General features: G+C 41.3%; 1 protein-coding gene and 1 long non-coding RNA gene across 4 annotated transcripts in view; one reads left to right on the plus strand and one right to left on the minus strand.

Moving 5' to 3' along the window:
• The window catches only part of LOC122551021, a 23,391-nt gene extending 4,753 nt beyond the window's left edge, over positions 1-18,638 (plus strand). The window contains exons 2-3 of the long non-coding RNA XR_006311991.1: positions 9,188-9,454; positions 18,294-18,638. This is a non-coding gene — a long non-coding RNA (uncharacterized LOC122551021). The remainder of the gene's footprint in view (positions 1-9,187; positions 9,455-18,293) is intronic.
• Positions 1-21,327, minus strand: part of chrna9a (cholinergic receptor, nicotinic, alpha 9a) — an 86,876-nt gene that overhangs the window by 37,969 nt on the left and 27,580 nt on the right. Inside the window, exon 3 of one of the 3 annotated variants that reach the window (XM_043692614.1) lies at positions 14,580-14,804. The exons of 1 other annotated variant lie outside the window; for it this stretch is intronic. The gene's annotated coding sequence lies outside the window, so the exon portion shown is untranslated. Of the gene's footprint in view, positions 1-14,579; positions 15,818-21,327 lie in introns of those variants that run through there. One more of the 3 variants, XM_043692606.1, reaches the window with a different exon arrangement.

The following is a 21,327-nucleotide window of genomic DNA, read 5'->3' on the forward strand; positions in this document are numbered from 1 at the left end:
GGGATGGGCAGGGGGCAGTGTTGGACGGGGTTTGGGGGGGGCGGTGTTGGATGGGGTTGTGTCGGGTGGGGGGCGGTGTTGGACGCGGTTGGTGGGCAGGTGTTGTGTGCTGCTGCCTCGCCTCCTGAATGGGGAGCAGACTTTTAAAACTCTGAGCTCCTGAGGAAAGGCATTTAATCGATTAACCGAATAGTCGATTATCCGGACGAAAGAGTGCCAGTCCATCTCATTCGGATAATCGAGTTTCATCTGTAGTTGAATTTGCTTCTACCATTCTACATTCAGTGAGTATGTTCCAGACCACACAATCTCCAAGTTTATTTTTTAAAATTCCCACAAGTTATTGTGCCAATTTATTTTCGTTGTGTATACTTTTGCACTTATTTTGAAGGCAATTACTAAATAATTCCACAGAGGCTACTATCTTGTTATCAAGTCACCCTTCATTTACACATGCATAGTACTTGACACTGGTCTAGTTTCCTTAGGGCCAACTATCAGAGTAAACAGAATCTCTGGCACTCCTGTTTGTTTATTTTTTTTCCTCTTTTCCCCCACGTGACAGCCTAACTGCAGTAGTTCTTATATTTTCCCCAGCACCCATGTTGTGTGTGTGTGGATGTGAGACACAGTGAAAGACACAAGGTGTACAAATCTTTATTCAATTTCCACCACCAGGAAGAAATGAAACACCCAAGTGGCCAGTGACAAGCAGTGCCCTTATTAGAGGGCAATGCTGTGTGATCAAACAGTGAAGGGAAGGGTAAGGGTAACACTCATGTTTTTTTTCTTTTTCTTTTTTTGCTATTTGTCATTCCTCAACCTCAAGGGATCTCACAAGCAATAAAACAATGACGACGGAAAGCCCATCATCACCAGTGAAATAACTCCATAGAGGACGGTATCCCGTCACCAAGTCACTCTTTATTTAACGCGGAGAGTCCTTGACACTGATCCAACTCCTTCAGAGCCAGCTCTCAAAGTGAACAGAAACTTGGACACTCCTGTTTATTTTTTCTATTTTTTTATTTTAGTGTGAGACACAGTGAAAGACACAAGATATACAAATCATTATTCAGTTTCTACCACCAGGAAGAAAGAAAACACCCAAGTGGCCAGTGACAAGCAGTGCCCTTCTTAGAGGGCAATGCTGCGTAATCAAACAGTGAAGGGGAGGGGAGGGATAACGCTCCTATTTGTTTATTTTTTTCTTTCTTTTTCCCAGAGTGGGAGGGGGAGTCGAAATGTTGGGCCACAGGGCGGTGTGGTTGAATGGTGCGGGTGTCTCGGAGATGTTCCCTAAAGCACTCTGCTAGAAGGCGCCCAGTCTCCCCAATGTAGAGGAGACCGCATCAGGAGCAACGGATACAATAAATGATATTAGTGGATGTGCAGGTAAAACTTTGATGGATGTGGAAGGCTCCTTTAGGGCCTTGGATAGAGGTGAGGGAGGAGGTGTGGGCACAGGTTTTACAGTTCCTGCGGTGGCAGGGGAAAGTGCCAGGATGGGAGGGTGGGTCGTAGGGGGGCGTGGACCTGACCAGGTAGTCACGGAGGGAACGGTCTTTGCGGAACGGTCCCGAGGGAGTACTGGAGAACAAAAGGACATTGGTGTCCAAATCCATAGATCCCTGAAGGATCCACGCAGGTAGACAGGATGGTGAAGAAAGGATATGGGTGCTTGCCTTCATTAGCTAGGGTGAAGAATACAAGAGCAAGGAAGTCTTGCTGCAGTTCTGATCAGAAGGACACAATTGCACTGGTGAGGGTGCAGAGACGATACAGCAGGATGTTACTCAGGATGAAAAGTCTGAGTTATGCAGACAGATTGGATAGGCTGTGTTTGTTTTCCCTGGAGTAGAGGAGATTGAGGGGGGAATCTAAGTTACGTATACAAAATTAAGAGGTGCATCGATAAAGTAGATTGTGAGAATCTCTTTCCTACGGCAGACATGTCTAAGACCACAGGGCGCAAGTTTAAGGTGAGGATGAAGTAGTTTAGAGATCTGAGGGAAAGATTTTTCATCCAGAGGGAGGTAAAAATATGGAAGGCATGCTTGAGAAGGTGGTGGTTGCAGGTACTCTCGCAACATTTAAGAAGCATTTGGGATGAGTACTTAAAATGCCAGGGCACAGCAAACTATAGACCAAATGTACATAAATAGGATTGGTGTAATTTAGAGTTAGTTGGTTAGTACAAGCATGGCAACCAAAAGACCCGTTTCTATGCTGTACGACTTGATCACTAGAATGCAGATTCACAGTTGGACTTTGCATCCTTATGTGAGATAGAGTTGGAGGAAAAGTTGAGCGAGGAGAAAAATAACAGGGTAATGTTAGTAGGTGAGGAAGTTTAAAGGGGGATTAGGAGAGGAAAAAAGGAGTATGAAAGGACACCGGCAAGTAAAATAAAGGAAAATCCTAAGTTGTTTTACAAGCATTAAGGTTAAAATGATAACAAGGGAAAGCATAGGGCCCATTAAGGATCACAGTCTAAACTAATCCTTCCCCAATATTAAAAGGAGTGGTCATGGTGTAAAAGTTTGGTGGGAGTGGAATTCTTAAAATGCATCCAGAACAACTTTTAAGGCCAGTACACAGAAAGTCCTACAAGAAAGGGAGTAATCCTGGACATAATTTTAGGTAATGAAGCTGGGCAAATGGTTGGAACATGAGTGGAAAAACATTTTGCAAACAGAGATCATAACTCTATTAGTTTCAGGACTGCAACAGAAAAGGACAGGGCTGAGCTTGAAATCAAAATTCTCAAGTGGGCGGCACAGTGGTTAGCACTGCTGCCTCACAGCGCCAGAGACCCGGGTTCAATTCCCGCCTCAGGTAACTGACTGTGTGGAGTTTGCACGTTCTCCCCGTGTCTGTGTGGGTTTCCTCTAGGTGCTCCGGTTTCCTCCCACAGTCCAAAGATGTGCAGGTTAGGTGAATTGGCCATTCTAAATTGCCCGTAGTGTTAGGTGATGGGGTAAATGTAGGGGAATGGGTCTGGGTGGGTTGCGCTTCAGCAGCTCGGTGTGGACGTGTTGGGCCAATGGGCCTGTTTCCATATTGTAAGTAAAGTAATCGAACTGAGGAAAGCTGATTTTAATAAAATCAGATGTGATTTGGCCAGAGTGGACTAACAGCAGATACTTTTGAATAAATCTGTCTCAGAACTAGGGGATGCATTCAAGAACAAAGTGTGGAGAAACAGCACCAATATGTTCCAAAAAACAAGGGGTGGGACCATAACATTTTCTGAATCCTGGATAGCAAAGGATATACAGTATTGGATTCAGAAAAAAAGTGAGGCTTGTCACAGATCAGAGGGCTCAAATCAGCAGAAGCCCAACAGGAATTTGAATGTGCAAGAGGAATTTTAAAGGGGGGCTTAGGAGAACGAAAGGATACTGGCAAGTAAAATAAAAGGAAAATCCTAAGTTGTTTTATAAGCATAAAAGTTAAAATGATAACAAGGGAAAGCATAGGGCCCATTCAGGATCACAGTCTAAATGAATACTTTGGATCGATGTTCATGAGTGAGAAGGAAGAAATAGTAGGGGGAGATGGCAAAAGGTTTCAATTATTCCCTGGCCACAGGACTGGAGGACAGCCAATGTTGTACAGTTATTCAAGGGACAAACCAGCAAAACGACAGGCCAGTCAGTCTAACCACGGTGGTGGGAAACTGTTGGAAGCAATTCTGAGGGAGAATTAATCTACTTTAGAGAGGCAGGGATTAATCAAGAACAGTCAACATGGTTTTGTCAAGGAGGTGATTGAACTTATCAACAAGGTGACAAGTTGTGTAGATAAGGATTATGTTTTTGGCATTGTCTACTTGGATTTCAAAAGATTCTGTATGGGAGACATAGCCCAAGGATATTTCGTGAATTGCATCCTCAATTGGCTGAGTGGCAGAAATTGGAGGGTGATGGTAAAGGGGTATTTTTCCAACTGGAAGTCTGTGTCCAGTAGGGTCCCACAGAGGTCAGCGTTGTGTTAATGGTAAGGTCCTAAGGAGTGTTGCTGAACAAAGAGACCTTGGAGTGCAGGTTCATAGCTCCTTGAAAGTGGAGTCGCAGTTAGATAGGATAGTGAAGGAGGAGTTTGGTATGCTTTCCTTTATCGGTCAGAGTATTGAGTACAGGAATTGGGAGGTCATGTTGTGGCTGTACAGGGCATTGGTTAGGCCACTGGAATATTGTGTGCAATTCTGGTCTCCTTCCTATCGGAAAGATGTTGTGAAACTTGAAAGGGTTCAGAAAAGATTTACAGGATGTTGCCAGGGTTGGAGGATTTGAGCTATAGGGAGAGGCTGAACAGGCTGGGGCTGTTTTCCCTGGAGCGCCGGAGGTTGAGGGGTGACCTTATAGAGGTTTACAAAATCATGAGGGACATGGATAGAGTAAATAGACAAACTCTTTTCCCTGGGATGGGGAAGTCTAGAACTAGAGGGCATAGGTTTAGGGTGAGAGGGGAAAGATATAAAAGAAACCTAAGGGGCAACATTTTCACACAGGGTGTATGGAATGAGCTGCCAGAAAAAAGTGGTGGAGGCTGGTATAATTGTAACATTTAAGAGGCATTTGGATGGGTTGGGATATCTGGTTGGCATGGACGGGTTGGACCGAAGGTCTGTTTCCATGCTGTACATCTCTATGACTCTATGACTGTAAGACTGATGCTGTAGACTGTTTCTTTAAGCCTGCCTTTAAAGTTTGGACTGCTTTTTCCTCCAGATCATTGGGACAATGGATGACATAGATGAGCTCTTAACTGCTGAATGCCATTCAACTTTGGAAAAAACTTGAATTCCCTGCAGGTAAATAATGGCCTGTTGTCTGTGACCAACACTTCAAGAGCCCGTTTATTGTGAAAGATGTTCACAGCTTTTCTGTCTTCGTCCCTATGTTGGACAAATGAGCTCTATGCATGACCAACAACCTTGAGTCGGCACCCACATTGACTAAGAACCTTGAGTCCATGAAAGGGCTGACTTTGTCAATGTGTAATTGAGTCCAGCGTTACTCAGCCATTCTCATGAATGTGTGAGATCTGTTGCCAATTACTTTTGTCCTTGTTGGCACTCCGGGAATGGCCCCACCAACTTGGCTATGTTTGCATCCAATCCTAACCACCAGACATAGCGTCTTGGCAATATCTTCATTTTAGACACACTTGGATGATGCTGATGAAGTTCAACCGATAGCTGCTGGTGCCCTTTACTCAAGACAAACACTCTTACACCCCATAATAAAATGCTGATCTCTACGGTGATCTGGTCTCACCGGGTCCAGAAAAGCTTCATTCCATCACCACCAGCTGTTTTAGTTTTGCCAATATCGGATCTTTTTGTGTCCACAATCTAATATTGTCAGCGGTGACTGGAAGGGTGTCCAGATAGTTTAAAAACCAGAATGCAGTCTTCCAGTGACAGCACCATCGGTGGTGCATCTGCCAGTGAGAGGAGGCTCAAGACATCCATATTTGCTCCTCGCCCTCCCGTACGGTGTTGCAACTAGTAATCCTACGTACTTAGGATGACAGCTCACTGCTGAATTCGACCTGAAGCTATGGTGGCACAGTCTTGTCTATTTGAATAGCCCTAGCAGGGGTTGTGGTCTGTTACTATTAAAATTTTATGTCTGTAAAGGTGTTAGTGGAACTTTCTCACACCAAAAATGATTGCCAAACCTTCTTTCCTTCTCTGTCTGGACATATTTGCATTCTACCTCAGCCAAAGACTGGGAAGCATACACTATTTGGCTTTTCTCTCCATTTGGTCATCTGTAAGCCAACACTACCCCGATACCATATGGAAGGCATTGCATGTCAGCACCAGATCTCATTTTGTGCCGACACCTTAAACAATGATAGCTGCTTCTTCACTTACCTTGAGGCTACATCTTGGTTATGGGGTCATTTCTAAGGCTGCCCCTTTTCCAATAGCAGATGTGAGGATGCTGGGATAGAGGCCAGGTTATGTATTAACTTGCCATATTAATTCACCAATCCAAGGGAAAACCTAAGCTCCGGTATGGATGTGGGAGTTGGGGTACCTTTGATCATCCTCGCTTTACCTTCCAATGGATGTAACCCGGTCTGTAGCCCTGTAATGCACATTTTTCCCTTCTAAGGCATATGCCCACCTTGGAGAAATGGCAAGGGACTATATCCAAGTTATCTGAATCACATTATTTGACTACCCTGTTATTAGCATGTCATCCAGATAAATAGCAATCTTGGATAAACTTTGTAAAATGTTCTCTATCGTCTGTTGAAAAATGGCACAAGCTAATGATACCTGAAATGTCAGTCTCGTATATTGGTACAAACCCTTACAGATATTAATTGAAGCATGTTTCTGGGAATCCTCATGTAACTGCAATCGTAGGTATGCATGGCTCATGTTCAGCTACATGCAAGGTGGCCTTGGCTCCTTTCCTGAAAAACTTCCAATTATTTTAATTAGGATTTTACTCAGGCAGCCATTTTCTAATCAAAGAATGTTGATCCAATCCAGCTAAATCTTTCTCAACCAATTTCAGCCCATCAGGTTTGGGCCAAAGTCTTTTACTACAATCAGTGGTAACTGAACCAGCTGATTATCATTTGAGACTGGAACTAAGTTGTACCCTTAATCTGTAAAGTTATCCAGATACAGGTTCTTAGTCTAGCCGAGGTCTTATGCAGACTTAAGGGTTAGAGTCCAGAGCAAGTTAAGACTATTTCTACAATCACTGATACAGCTGTGCCAGTATTGTCCTCCATGAGAATTGGATGACTATTTAACCAGCTGTTTATTTTGATTGATTCTGTTTTGGATATTGCTAAGCAATTTAACTGTTCTAAACCAGATGTAGGTGGGCTTTCCAGGTGTGCATTCTCCTGGATATCGACGTATGAGTTCTCTTACTCAATTCAGTCCAGTGGGACTCTTAATGTCTCAGTTCACATACCGGCAGCAACTACAATGGTTTGCCAGTCCAGATCCTAAAGAAAATGTTAACAATTTGGTCAAGGCTTGGGTTTGTTTTGGGATTTTGCTGTGGGCTGATTTAGTGTCCCTCTGTTCAGGGTATATCCTGAGTGAGGCTAAGCAATTATCTTCACGCGAGTGATATCCCCCAAGACCAGTTGGATTAGTGAGGATGTCCACTTCCATCGGCCTACCCCATAACTCACATACTCCACTTGTCATCTTTTATAATGACAAAGCCTGTTTTTGTGCCTGTTTGAAGTCCAGTTGAGTTTCAGCTAGTAGGCTCTTTTGCAAAGTTATATCATTAATCTAATATACCAAATGATCTCTCAGCATCTCATTAAGGGTTAAACCAAAGTCACATGTCTCTGCCAGTTATCTTAATCTCTTCAAAGATCTGCACATAGAATCTCCTGGTACTCCAACCGCTGAGTAAAACCGATAGCATCTCAGAATTACATTTCTGTCCAATGTCATTTGCCTGTTTAAAAAAAAGCATTCTTTCCACTTACTGGGCCCAGGATCGATGGCAGGATCGAACAAGTCAAGCATACCAAATAATGATATGATGCCAGAAATGCTTACTGCAACTCAAAAACAACTGAAGGGTGTGAACTTCTTCAGGTTTGTTTTTGTTGCCACTAAAATAACCCCACAGAAGCCGGTATTCCATCACGAAGAATTCTTTTATTTACACATGCATAGTACTTGACTCTAATCTGGATTCCTGAGGACCAGCTCTCAGTGAACAGAACCTCTGACACTCCTGTTTATATCAGTCAGCTAGGATTCCCTGACTAGACTAAGTTAGCAGCCCCAGTCAGCGAACTCATATTTCATGAGGTCCACCTGGCTGTTATGTTTTTCTAATTAGTTTTTCACCTCCTGTATTTTGAATGGAAAGTTCATTGTCTTCCATTGTACCCTCTACTTATTAGGGTAGTTGCCCTTCCACCAAAATACAACAGTTATTTGGTTGTCATGCTTTTAAAATAAAATTCCTTATTGAGCATTCCACATACTGCCCTAATTTAACAGAAGTGCCGAAATGCTCACACCAGACCTAATCTCAACTGAAAATGGTTAGCAAAGTTAAAAATGACACAACACTCCAAATCATGAAAATGGTTAGGGTAGGCTTTGCATTCCTGGAACACTTTTATAAAGGAAGGTGTAGATTAATTTATGTGTTGTTATAGTTTCTGTCTAAGAACAGTTTCAGCATTCCAGAATAAAACAAAATCTCTTATTTTAAGAAATATATTTTAAGGAATGATTCAAAGCTTGGCAGAAATTCAGGTCTAAAAAAAAGCTGCAGAGTTGTTTAAGTATGTAACAATGGCATCAAACTAAATAATTTTGTATTGAAAAGCTTGATGCCATCAGAACAATTATTTTTCAAGGGAACTGCAGATTCTGTTTTGTACTTCAGCATGATACTCATTAGTGGATCAGTTTAAATAGCTGTAACACAAGCTTTTGGGATCAATCTTAGCTCTGATGTATTAAGAAGTTTTAAATTCCCTAATCTCAGTTACTTGCTCTAATTAATATTGAGTGGACACCACTGTCAAGTTTAATCTCTCCAATTACTTAAATCGTAGAATTCAAATGGCACCTCATGTTACAGCTTGCCCAGGGCATTGCTGCTAAGATACCTAAGTGACAAGGTAATAGATATTGTTTGATTTACAGATTGAATCATTTATTTAAAAAGTGTATAATTTCTGTTCCTTGGATATCCACAGTTTATTGTATCACCAAATATATCAAGCGTACCTATTACCTCTCAGTCCATGTTCATCTTAAATTCATGATGTACCTTTTGAAGCCACAAAATACAGAATTTTGTTATGTCTGCGCATGTGCTCATCACTCATTGTACTGACAATTGAAACTAAGGTGAGTTACCTTGATTTCACGTTTGTTATTCAACTAGTTTAATTATGTTTGTTAGGAAAATGCATACAGATCAGAAGGGTCAACATCCTTTTCAGGAACTATGTGTTCATGGCTGGAGTTTCACAGTAGAGACCAGCACGAAAAGTGAGTCATTTTAGACTGCAGAGTTTGATAGTAGCAACACTTTGTTCACTTAGCTATGTGGCTGACACAAATTGATGCAGAGTAGTTGCTAACTAAGGTTAGCTGTACACTACAATGCTCTACGCCTCTTTACCAAACAATTTCTCTCCTCTATTTCAAAAGGTATGGCTAGAAGCAAGAGCCGCACTGATAAAGTATCAGTACATAGTCATCCACCCACAGGATGTGGACAAGAATGAGCATAACCAAAGAAAAAGAAGCAGGTGAAGTGACTTTTAACCAGAGTGAACGAGGCCAGGGATCAAAATCTCTCAGGACGTAATTTTAAAAGAGGATGCCTTCTGAGTATGAGAAGTTGATAAAATCGTTGGGGGATGTGCTGAACAGCTTTTGACACCTGTGGAGGATGTGGCAACCCACACGAGTAAGGTAATTATGCAAGACATTTAGAACATACAGCCAGCCTAGGGGTGAATGATAGCTTCTGGGATCAACAGCAAAGCTACCCATCATAGAAAAGCATATTGTGCCAGTCACTCCTGAGTAATCAGACTGGTGCTGTACTCATTTAATTTGAAATGTCATGAAATTCATTAACTAGCATAATAAAAGGTGGCAATTGGTACAGACGTCAACAATGTGGGCCCATATTTTACTAGCCTTCAGGAGGTATGAGGACTTATAATTGCAGGGGGCTGGATTAGTTCAGATCAGTTTACATGTGCCATTCTGCAATCATAACATTTTATCAATGGCAGGAACAGATGTTGAAAGGCTCACCATCAATTAACATTGTTAAAGGCTGAAAAACAGGCCAATTTATTTTGCCATCAGATCTTTACTATGGTGGGGCAAGGAGGATTCTAGCTAAAGGAGGCAAGGTTGCTATTGTGAGCTTTTGTGGAACAAAGAGGAGACTATTTAGCCAAGCATCCCAACATTGGGATCTACTCATAGATCAGTGACTACAGTGATACAAGCAATACTAGAAGGAGAGATTCACCAGTAGTGAAGAAAAATCTGGAACGTAACATTTTATCAAGACAATTAGGAGAAGAAAACTGAAAGTTGAAAGGGTGGTGTAAAGTCATGTGTTCTTAGAACTGTGTGGTATTTATTATTTTGAAGGATAGTAACAACTTGCATTAGGGGAATGTTTTGCTGCGGAGGTTGCGTTTGAATTCTGCCAGAGGATTGTTGAAGCTAAGCCCTAATTTCTGTGGCATTCAAGGTAGAGGGCTTCTTTTACCTTCCTTGTCAGTGTTTTTTGGTCTCAGCTGCCTGCTATATCTCTGCCAGCTCAATTGCTCCTCCTAAGCCTTAAGAATTTGAGGTATAGAAGACCATATGGCCTGTTAAGTTTGCACTGCCATTCAGTATAAATATGGCTGACCTTTGGTTTGAACTCTGCTTTCCTGGTGATCTCATAAGCCTTGATTCCCTAAAAACCATATATCTTAGCCATAAATATATGTATTAATGGAGCATTTGCAACTTTCAGGGGTAGAGAATTCCAAAGATTCGCAATCTTATGAGTGTTCTTCACCACTCCTTTAAATGATCAGCCCCCATCCTGAGACTTTGCTCCGTTAATGTTGATTTCCCAGACAGTGAAATGGCCGCTGTGTCTACCCTGTCACGCCCCTTCAGAATCTTGTACATTCTGATGAGCTCACCTCAAATTCCCTGGAGTTTACTGCCTCTCATTATAGGGCAACCGTCTCACCCAAGAGGTCAATCTAGTGAATCTTCAAGATTCTGCCTTTAATGTAAGTATATCCTTAAATACGGAGACCAAAACTGCGTAGAGATTTCCAGGTGTAGATTGACTAAAGCTATGTATAATTGTAAGTAGACTTGCTTAATTCTGATCTTCAATCCCCTTGCAATGAAGCCACATGCCATTCACCTTCCTAATTGCTTGTTACAACTGCAAGACAATATTGTGTTCCTTGTATGAGTACATCCAAGTGTCTGTAACTTTGACATTTACAAGTTTCACATCTTTGAAAAAATATTCTGCTTTTTTATTCAAAGTAGATAATCTCATATTTCACTATCTTATGCTTGTTCTCGCACCTTACTTTTCCACCTAAACTTGTCTGGTGAACATTACTTTCTATTCCTCATCTGAAATATTGACATAGATTGTAAATAACTGAGGCCCTGCACTGATCCCTGCAGGAATCCACAAGTCACATCCTGCCAATTGAAAAGGCCTCATTTATCCCTACTGAATGCATCCTGTCCAATAATCAATTCTTTATCCATACCATTATATTGCTCAAAACACCATGAGCCTTTATTTTGCATATTTATTTTTTGTGTGGCATTTTTTCAAATTCTTTTTGGAAATCCAGATACTCTATGTCTATGCATTCCCTTTTATCTACTCAATTAGTTATATCCTCAAACTCGTAAGTCAGTATTCTGTGATAAAAATCTGATTATCTGATAATGTTTACAAAATTATGAGAGACATGGATGGAATGAAGAATTAAGGGTTTTTTTCCTAGCGTAGGGATGTCAATTGTTAGGGGACGGAAGTTTAAAGTAAAGGGAGATATGTTTGAAGGAGATTTAAGAGGCAAACGTTTTCACACAGAGGGTGGTAAGTGCCTGAGTGTCCTGCCAGAGGAGACAGTGAGGCAGATACAATAGTAACATTTAAGAGGTATCTTGACAGATGTATGTATAAGGAGAAAGTGAGGACTGCAGATGCTGGAGATCAGAGCTGAAAATGTGTTGCTGGAAAAGCGCAGCAGGTCAGGCAGCATCCAAGGAACAGGAGAATCGACGTTTCGGGCATAAGCCCTTCCTCAGGATTCCCGAAACGTCGGGCTTATGCCCGAAACGTCGATTCTCCTGTTCCTTGGATGCTGCCTGACCTGCTGCGCTTTTCCAGCAACATATTTTCAGCAGATGTATGTATAAGCAGGCATTAGAAGGATATGAACCATGCAGAGGCCAGGATTATTTAGTTTAGCAAGGTGTGTGTCAGCGCAGGTTTTGTGGGCCAAAGGGCCTTTTCCTGAAATTTGTTTTCTGTGATCCTGGAAATGATATAGCAGATGCACCGGAACAGTTCAATGACTGTTAGTGAAGTTCAACAACACTCTACTTATTCCAATCATGTTCCCTGGAAAAGGCATCATCTCAGATGACAGATAAATTAATGAAATATTTTGTCTGTCTTCATGGTAGTAGATATAAACAGTACAAGTGCAAAAAGCATACCAAAAATAGTGGGGAGTGAGTGGGAATTTAAAGTAATTTTAAAAAGTAGAAGGAAGGTACCAGAGAAAGTTGTTGTGCTGCCATAGTCTTACCAGACCATAGGGACTGCTGTCTCATTAGAGAGAGAAGCAACTGATGGTGATTTAACCTGAGGGCCACCACCCTAATATGATCAGAAAGAATCAAATAGTTTTATAAAAGCAAAATTGTGTCTGACTTGGAATCTGATGGTTAAGCATTGTTGAAAAAAGTTATTTTGTCAAAGCATCAGGACATTTCACAAGAATACAAATTCAAAGGGAGAAACTAAATTATACAGAATGTGAGGACAGTACTGTTGACTCTAATTGGTAGAAGTGTTGCCATGGAGCATACACCCATTAGTGTTGATTTGACAGCAAACAGTTGGTCTTTGATTGATCAGGGCATTGCCTTGAAAAATGAACCAGTAAATAGCTTTCTTTTTTTAAATTTATTTTTGTGGGATGTTGGTGTCATTGGCTGGCCAGCATTTAATGCCTGTCCCTAGTTGCCCTTGAGAAGGTTGTGGTGAACTGCCTTCTTGAACTACTACAGTCCACCTTTTGTGAATTGATGCATAATGCTGTTAGGGAGGGAATTCCAGGATTTTGACCCAAGGACAGTGAAGGAACAGTGATATATTTCCAAGTTAGAATGCTAATTGGCTTAGAGAACTTGAAGGTGATAGTGTTCCCATCTAAATGTTGCCCTTTACCTTCTCTATGGAAGTGGTCATGGGTTTGGAAGGTGCTGTCTGAGGATCTTTGATGAATTTCTGCAGAACACCCTATAGATGCTAGATATTTCTGCGATTGAGTGTTGGTGGTGGAGCTTGGGGATACTTGTGGATGTAGTGCCAGTCAAGTGTTCTGTTTTGTCCTGGATATGTCAAGCTTCTTGAGTGTTGTTGGAGCTGATCAGGGCAACTGAGGATTATTCCATCACACTCCTGCCTTGTGCCTCACAGATAGTGGACAGGCTTTGGGGGTTCAGATCGTGAATTACTGGCTGCAGTATTCCTAGCCTCTGACATGCTTTTATATCCACTATGTTTATGTGGCAAGTCCAGTTGAGGTTCTGATCAATGGTAATTCCCCCCCCCCCACCCCCGATGTTGATCGTGGGGGATTTCAGTAATGGTAACATCATTGAATGTCAAGGGGCGGTGGCTAGATTGTCTCTTATTGATAATGGTCATTGCCTGGCATTTGTGTGGCATAAATGTTACTTGCCATTTGTCAGCCCAAGGTTGGATATTGTTAAATTAAAACAAGGGTAGTGTATATGCATATTCGCAAAGAACAAGGCCCAGTGTATCAATACATGTAGCCTCCAGTACTTGCAAGTGCTCCACACTAAATGGTGACCCTAAATTGATTATCATTGTAATTTCTTACAAATTCAGAATTATCCAGCAAATATTGTCCAATTGCAGAATGTTACAGATTTTGCAAGAGCAGGCTGGTTGGATAAAGTCAATAGACTGCATTTGTGAACAGCCAAAAGGACATACTGTTTGATAGGATCTACCAGCGTTTGGAATGTATGGCCTACATACCTGCACCTAATGGTCATTGAACTTCATTGCTGTAGACCTAGAGTCACAAATAAGGGCAGCAGAAGAGTGCGGTACTGGAAAGCACAGCCAGTCAGGTAGCATCCGAGGAGCAGGAGAATCGACGTTTCAGGCATAAGTCCTTCATCAGGAAATCATTGACAGTTTTATGGTGACCATTAGAATCAGTTCTGGATTTTTATTTATTGATTTATTTTAAGTTCCAGTAGCTGCCAAGGTGGGATTTGGACTTATTTCACAGAGCATTCATCCAAGTCTTTGGTTTACTAACCTTGTAACATTGTCACAATGCCGTCATCTCCCCTCAACTAACAGGGTGAATAACAGTAGATGGTAGATATGGAATATATGAATTGATTCCTGGAATTAGCAGGTTGCCCTAAAATGAGTGGTTGTTTAAATAGTAGTCTCTAGGAGGTGATCTCAGTGAAGCTAATGTTTTCAGGAGTGCTTAACAAGGTAGAAACTGAAAGATGTTTCTTATTGCTGAAGGATCTAGAACCAGAAGGATGAGTGGCTGACCATTTAAAAGGAGGAATTTCTTTTCTCTACAGGATATAATTTTTTGGAGTTCTCTATTGCAGAAAGACACTAGATGGCTATCAATGATGGTGACAGCAGAGTAGGCAGCAACCTGGCTCCCATGCCTGGGCTTGTCCTCTGCTTCTGCATTTTTTTTTCTCTTTTCCTTCTACCCCTTCTTTTGTTCCTCAAACTTACTTGATAAAGAGAGCTCTTCAGCAGGAGGTGGCTTCAATGGGCTCGAGCGGCAGTTGTGTTTTCAGAAGCAGCATAGCTGCAGAGACGGTTGGTTGACCTGTGAAGCCTGGAGTGGGTTTCTCCCTTCGGAATGGAGTAGGCCCCATGGTGTGGTCTGGGAACTGGACACTCTCAGCAGCATAGCTTGAGCTGGGAAGCCTAGAGTAGGAATCTGGCAGTGGTGTGCTGGAGCAGCAAAAAAGCAAAGTTGGACTTTCTTTAAGTTATCTTTCTTTTTATATCATTCTAAGTTAATGTGAATGGTGCTTATGTGCAAGGTAGTGAATGGTAGAGCAAGTTCAAGGGGCCTTAAATCTCTTCTGCTTTTTAGCTTCTTATTTCTAAAACTTTATTTGAAACAGTACAAGGAATGATCATGGGACTAGCAGTTGGTCTTTACAGTGTTCTTTATGACCCTAGATCCATGAGAGTGACTACTCTTTACAGAAAATGTATCATCAAACAGAGAAAAGAAATATTCATTTTCGATGTTTTGACACTACTTTTACATTCAATGAAGTGGAGTTTTAGCTCCCCCTTTTATGTAATTTAAATTGTGCTAAAGCCTGATGAGGGAGCTGAATTTCTTTAGTTCTCATCCTGGAAAAAAGACTTCTTTTACATGAGTGCCTGTTCTTTTTGGGGGGCTAACTTTTATTTCTGAGTTAATGTCTGGTATTTTTTATCATTCTCTGTTTAATATATTAACTATTTTCACCCTCAGTCTTCCCCTTCCTTCCTTCCTTTCTTACTTCTTTCCACCATTTCGTTTCCTCAATACTTTCTCTATTTTTCAGCCATCTTACTTTCACCCCCCACATCTGCATTGCCCTTATTACTTCCACTGCCTCCTGTTTTCTTTTCCCCATTCACCATTGATCTTTCCCCAAGCATTCTTTAAATTTTCTGCAACCAATCGTACTTTTCCCTTTTGCTCTCTTCTGCCCCCGGTGTCACAGCCCTTCCTCAGTCCTCATCCTGTTTCCTTTTCCTCAGCCCTGCTCACCTTAAAGTGTCCATTCTTTTGTTGCTAACACCAGATCTAACAAAAAGGAAATGTTACTGTGCACAGTTATCTCTTCTAATACAATTACAAACCACCCCTATACTTCAGCCTTGACATTCACTCACCTTGTCTGAACTATTTTGCTCATTTAATTGTAAAGTAATATGTTTGTGCTGAGCAAATGAAATGAGCTGACAAAAGCTCTAAGATCTGATTTTCTTAGGCCCTGCTCTTGATCCAGAATCTCATAATTGGTTGTGTAGGTCAGCAAATTGTGGTCATAATCTCGTACACACCTAAGTCCCATCGAGCAAGTCATTTGGGATAAAAGAGGCAACGTTACAGTAAAAATGTTTCTTATTTAAATATTAAAATAATTTGAATAATCATACAGTTAATCTTCTGACTTGAGATCATGCACATCATCCGTATTGACTAGATAAATTGTATTTGGCTTGCTCCCTGGAGATAACACTGTTGATTTTTGTTGCATTTTATTTTCAAGTTTGAGCTTTGTGTGTGGAAGATTTTAAAATATGTTGCTTTGTTGATTTGAAGTCATAGTAAACATCGTCAGAAGTTAACCATGCGTGACATCAATGAGAGCCCTTGTAAAACCGAAGTCATTCAGAATCAGCGACAACCTATGGGATATTTTGGAGTCACCCATGCACAAAGGATGATTGTGCATGGAGGCCAATTGTCTCATTCCCAGAATATCGCTGTAGCAGTTCTTTTAGAAGCTTCAGCTCCTTCATCAATGACCTGCAACCACTGCTCCCCCATCACCATACACACACACACACACACACACCACACACACACCACACACACTTCAGTCAGAAGTAGGCAGTTTTACTGGTGATTTGGTGTTGCATAGAATTCAACTGCATATTCAAGATAATAAAAGCTTGTCCACATGCAGCAAGACCTGGAGAACATTCAGACTTGGACTGCTTTGTCAGATGTGTCCAGGAAGAGTAATGCCGATCCGGGATATTGGAGGGAACTTGTGCCTGGAGTTGGAGAAGGTAGAGGAGGTCCTAAATGAATACTTTGCTTCAGTATTCACTAGTGAGAGGGACCTTGTCATTTGTGAGAACAGCATGAAACAGGCTGATGTGTTCAAACAGTTTGATGTTAAGAAGGAGGATGTGCTGGAAATTTTGAAAAACATGAGGATAGATAAGTCCCCTGGGCCAGATAGGATATACCAAGGTTACTCCAGGAAGTGAGGGAAGATATTCTGCACCTTTGCCAATGATCTTTGCATCCTCAGTATCCACTGGTGTTGTACCAGATAATTGAATGGTGGCAAATGTTATTCTCTTGTTCAAGAAAGAGAAGGAAGGATAACCTGGGAATTACATACCAGTCAGTCTTACATCGGTGGTGGGCAAATTATTAGAGAGGATTCTGAGAGACAGGATTTATATTGCTTGAAAAGGAGAGTTTGATTAGAGATTGTTAACGTGGCTTTGTGAGGGGCAAATTATGCCTCATGATGCCTCACATTGAATTCTTTGAGGATGTGACAAAACACATTGAAGGTAGAGCAGTGGATGTGGTGTGTATGGATTTTAGCAAGGCGTTTGATAAGGTTCCCCGTGGTAGGCTCATTCAGAAAGTAAGGAAGCATGGGATACAGGGAGTAATTTTTATAATTTTGTAATTTTTATAAATGACTTGAATGAGGCAGTGGAAGGGTGAGTTAGTAAGTTTGTCAATCACATGAAGGTTGGTGGAGTTGTGGGGGGCTGTTGCAAAGGGATGTTGACAGAATGTAGAGCTGGACTGAGAAGTGGCAGATGGAATTCAACTTGGAAAAGTGTGAAGTGATTCATTTTGGAAAGTTGAATTTGAATGCAGGGTTAAAGGCAGGATTATTAGCAGTGTGGAGAAACAGAGGGATCTTGGGGTCCATGTCCATAGATCCCTCAAAGTTGCCACCCAGGTTGATAGGGTTGTTAAGAAGTCGTATGGTGTATTGTTTTTCATTAGCAGGGGCATTGAGTTTAAGAGTCACAAGGTTATGCTGCGGCTCAATAAAGCCCTGGTTAGCCCACACTTGGAATATTGTGTTGAATGCTGGTCACCTTATTACTGGAAGGATGTGGAAGCTTTAGAGAGGGTGCAGAGGAGATGTACCAGGATGCTGTGTGGACTAGAGGGCATGTCATATGAAGAAAGGTTGAGGGAGCTAGGACTTTTCTCATTGGAGTGAAGAAGGATGAGAGGTGACTTGATAGCGGTGTACAAGATGGTGAGAGGCATAGATAAGAGTGGATAGCCAGAAACTTTTTCCCAGGGCGGAAATGGTTATTACAAGAGGGCATAATTTTAATGTGATTCGAGGAAGGTTTAGGGGAGATGTCAGGTGTAGGTCTTTTATACAGACAGTGGTGGGTGCGTGGAATGCATTGCCAGCTGTGGTAGTAGAGTCAGATACATTAAAGACATTTAAGCGACTCTTGGACAGGCACATAATTGATAGTAAAATGAAGGCTTTGTAGGTGAGTTTGATCTTAATGTATGATAAGAAGTTGGCACAACATCGGGGACAACGGGCCTGTAATGTGCTGTACTGTTCTGTGTTCTGTGGCAAGCAATGCTTAACTGCTAGCCAGCTCTAAAATGAGACAATCTGACCATCTCCCCTTGAATTACAGGTACCCTATTCCCCAACATCAATCAACACTCACTGCACAAGAGAAAGACTAGACAAAGTGTTCAGTTCTTTTTCCAGATGGCATGAAACGTTTTGAATAGGTCGCTGGTCCATGTGGCATAGATATATTTAATTAACCTGTTCGGTCATATTATAACACACTTCCAGGACATGTGGGACTTGGACCTGGGCCTCCTGGCTCAGAGATAGGGACATTATTGCTGCATTGCAAAAGCCCAAAACAATAATCATACACCTAGACCAATAAACCAATTGCACTTATGTGGCATATGCTATTGTCTCTTACACCTGCAAGACAACTACCTGCAACAGAGGTCACATTTTGAAGAAGGAAATTGCCAGTTCAGTTCACAACTGTGGCTTCCACTCAACCTGTCAAACTGGAAAAATCAGCAGGTGCACAATCCAGAGCACTTAATTATTTTGTTTATCTCATGAAAATGGTGGTAGTGATTCAGACACTATTCCACAAATTGCACTTGATGCCAGTTTGAGTATTAATTTTAAATCTGCGTTTCACTGATTTTTTTTTGTTAACCATAGCTATTATGAGATATAGGGTGTCATGTGAGGCCCCTTTTGGTCATGGCTGACCATAGGTTGCATCCTCGTTGTTCTAGCTTTCTGCTTCCCTGAAGCAACATCGCTTGTGAGTGAAGAGACCAATGCTGCAGTGACAGTCCCGGTCTCAGGGGTCACATCTATATGTGGTCGTTGATCTGCTAGAACTGATGCACTCCTTCCTTCATGCCTACTTGTATGCTCATCAGCTTCTTTTCCCCTGTTTTAACATGTTGGGTCAGGGTGCTTCTCCATCTTGCGTGGTCAGCTGCAAGCCTTTTCCAGAATTCCGTAACAATATCCAGCGCCTTCATGCAGATCTCCTTGTAGTGCAGCTGAGTATGCCCAGTGGGTCTCTTCCCAGATGCAAAGAGAATATCCTTTTGGGATACAACTGTCCTCCATGTGGTGGACGTGGCCCAGCCTGCGCAGTCGTCGCTACCTCAGCAGAGTGTACATGCTGGGAAGGCCAGTGCAAGATAGGACTGCTGCATTGGACACTCTGTCTTGTCAGGATATGTCCAGGATACGGTGTATACTCCTCAATTGGAAAGTGTTCAGTCTTCTCTCCTGATTGGCATATGTAGTCCACGTTTCACTGCCATACAGCAGTGTGCTTATGACGCAGGCATTGTAGACTGACATTTTTGTCTCCACTATCAGCTTGAGAAAGGGGGAAAGAGGGGAATTTTTCATCTTCTTAAAACTGTTTTCAGATAGGCTATTTTCTTTTTATTTTAATTTATCCCCAGGGCCATTGAGGTTAGGAAATGTCTGGTATTGCTTCAGGCGTCAGATGATTCAGTTTATCTCTTCTTGCTCATTATATTGATTTTTGTATATTTAGGAATGTTTGAATGTTGTTCTGAATAAAAAGTGCATTTATTGTAAAAATATTACTGACAGAAAGTGAATATAAAAGTAAATTCACACGTATGAGTGACTCACAATACAACTTTGTTTGTGCAGTTTAACAAAAGGTCTTTCTAGATTTGGAAAAGAAAAACCAATGCACTTCCTGGAAAAAGGTTTGCATTTATGTGGCATTTTCATAACTTGCTCATGACAAACTTCCATAAACAGCAATGAAATATTGACTAGTTATTCTGATTTTTGTGTCCTTGATTGAGCGATAAATATAAGGTAGGACATTGGGCTGATTCCCATGCTGATCTTTGAAATACTGCCAAAGATCTTCTGTATTCATTCCGGCCAGTAATAGGGGTTTTGCTTTGTCTCATTCACAGGGCAGTACTTCCAAGTGTGTTAGACTTGATTTTTTTTGTGTGCTCGAATCTGAAGTGGACTTGAAGCCAGAACTGTGTGATTCAAGTGACAGTGCCACTATCAGATCCTTTTTCAATGCAACAAGGTGTCTGACAAGATTTAGAAAGATTAGGATGGAACAGAATTGACCTCTAAGCCACCTGTTTTCTCCCCCTTTCCACTGAAAGGAATTTTAAATCCTGATTACAAGATATCCCTTCCAGTAAAGAGGTTGAAGGCAAATCAAAGATTTCTAAACTTTAAAGCTTTGAAGATTCTTACATAATTTTATTATTCAATATGCCCCTAGTTTGAAAAAGGGGGGACATGTCTAGCCTCTGATATGAACTAATTTATTTTTCCAAATAGGAGGGTTTTAAGATTAGGCTTTAAAGCAGAGGTGGAGGTGAAGAAGCTAAAGAAAATATTTCTGGGTTTTTTTTTAAGAAATGAAGCTAATTTTAGGCAACATGCGTTGAATATATTAAATTCTGGTCTGTATCTAGTAGTACCATATTTATATAAAAGGAGTTTTGGAGAAGTAAAAGAGATTATTAGTAAGTGTATAGGGGATGTCCTCCAAGCTTCCAGTTAAGTACAGTGCTGGCCAGTCATTACTGGAGAATATAGGCGGAGGTGGGTACTGCAGATGCTGGAGATTAGTCAAGATTAGAGTGGTTCTGGCAAAGCACAGCAGGTCAGGCAGCATCGGAGGAGCAGAAAAATTGACGTTTCGGGCATTCCTGATGAAGGGCTTTTGCCTGAACGTTGATTTTCCTGATCTTCGGATGCTGCCTGACCTGCTGCGCATTAGTGCAGAATATGTTTAGTTATTCTGCCTGGCAGTCAAACATGTCTTTTAAGTGTAAGATATTGTGGTATGGTAATCACACTCCAAATTAATACTTCAAGAAGAAGGCGCAGTTCAATTAGATACTACATTTAATACAAAATTTAAACTGTGTTTCATCTAACTTTGCAAACAAATTCTATACTGTTGTCACTTAAAAGCAGTTTGTTTCAGCTACAGAATTTAACATAGAAAATACAAACATACATCTTAGGAAGTGGAATAGGTAATTAAGGCCCCTCAAACTTTCTTCATTTGACAGCAAGATGTTAGTGTGCATGTTCATATGCTAATCAGACTATAGCTTCAACACCACTTTGCTACCTGCCATTGACTC

The sequence above is a fragment of the Chiloscyllium plagiosum genome, chromosome 1 (genome assembly GCF_004010195.1).
Source record: "Chiloscyllium plagiosum isolate BGI_BamShark_2017 chromosome 1, ASM401019v2, whole genome shotgun sequence".
NCBI lineage: Eukaryota > Metazoa > Chordata > Chondrichthyes > Orectolobiformes > Hemiscylliidae > Chiloscyllium > Chiloscyllium plagiosum.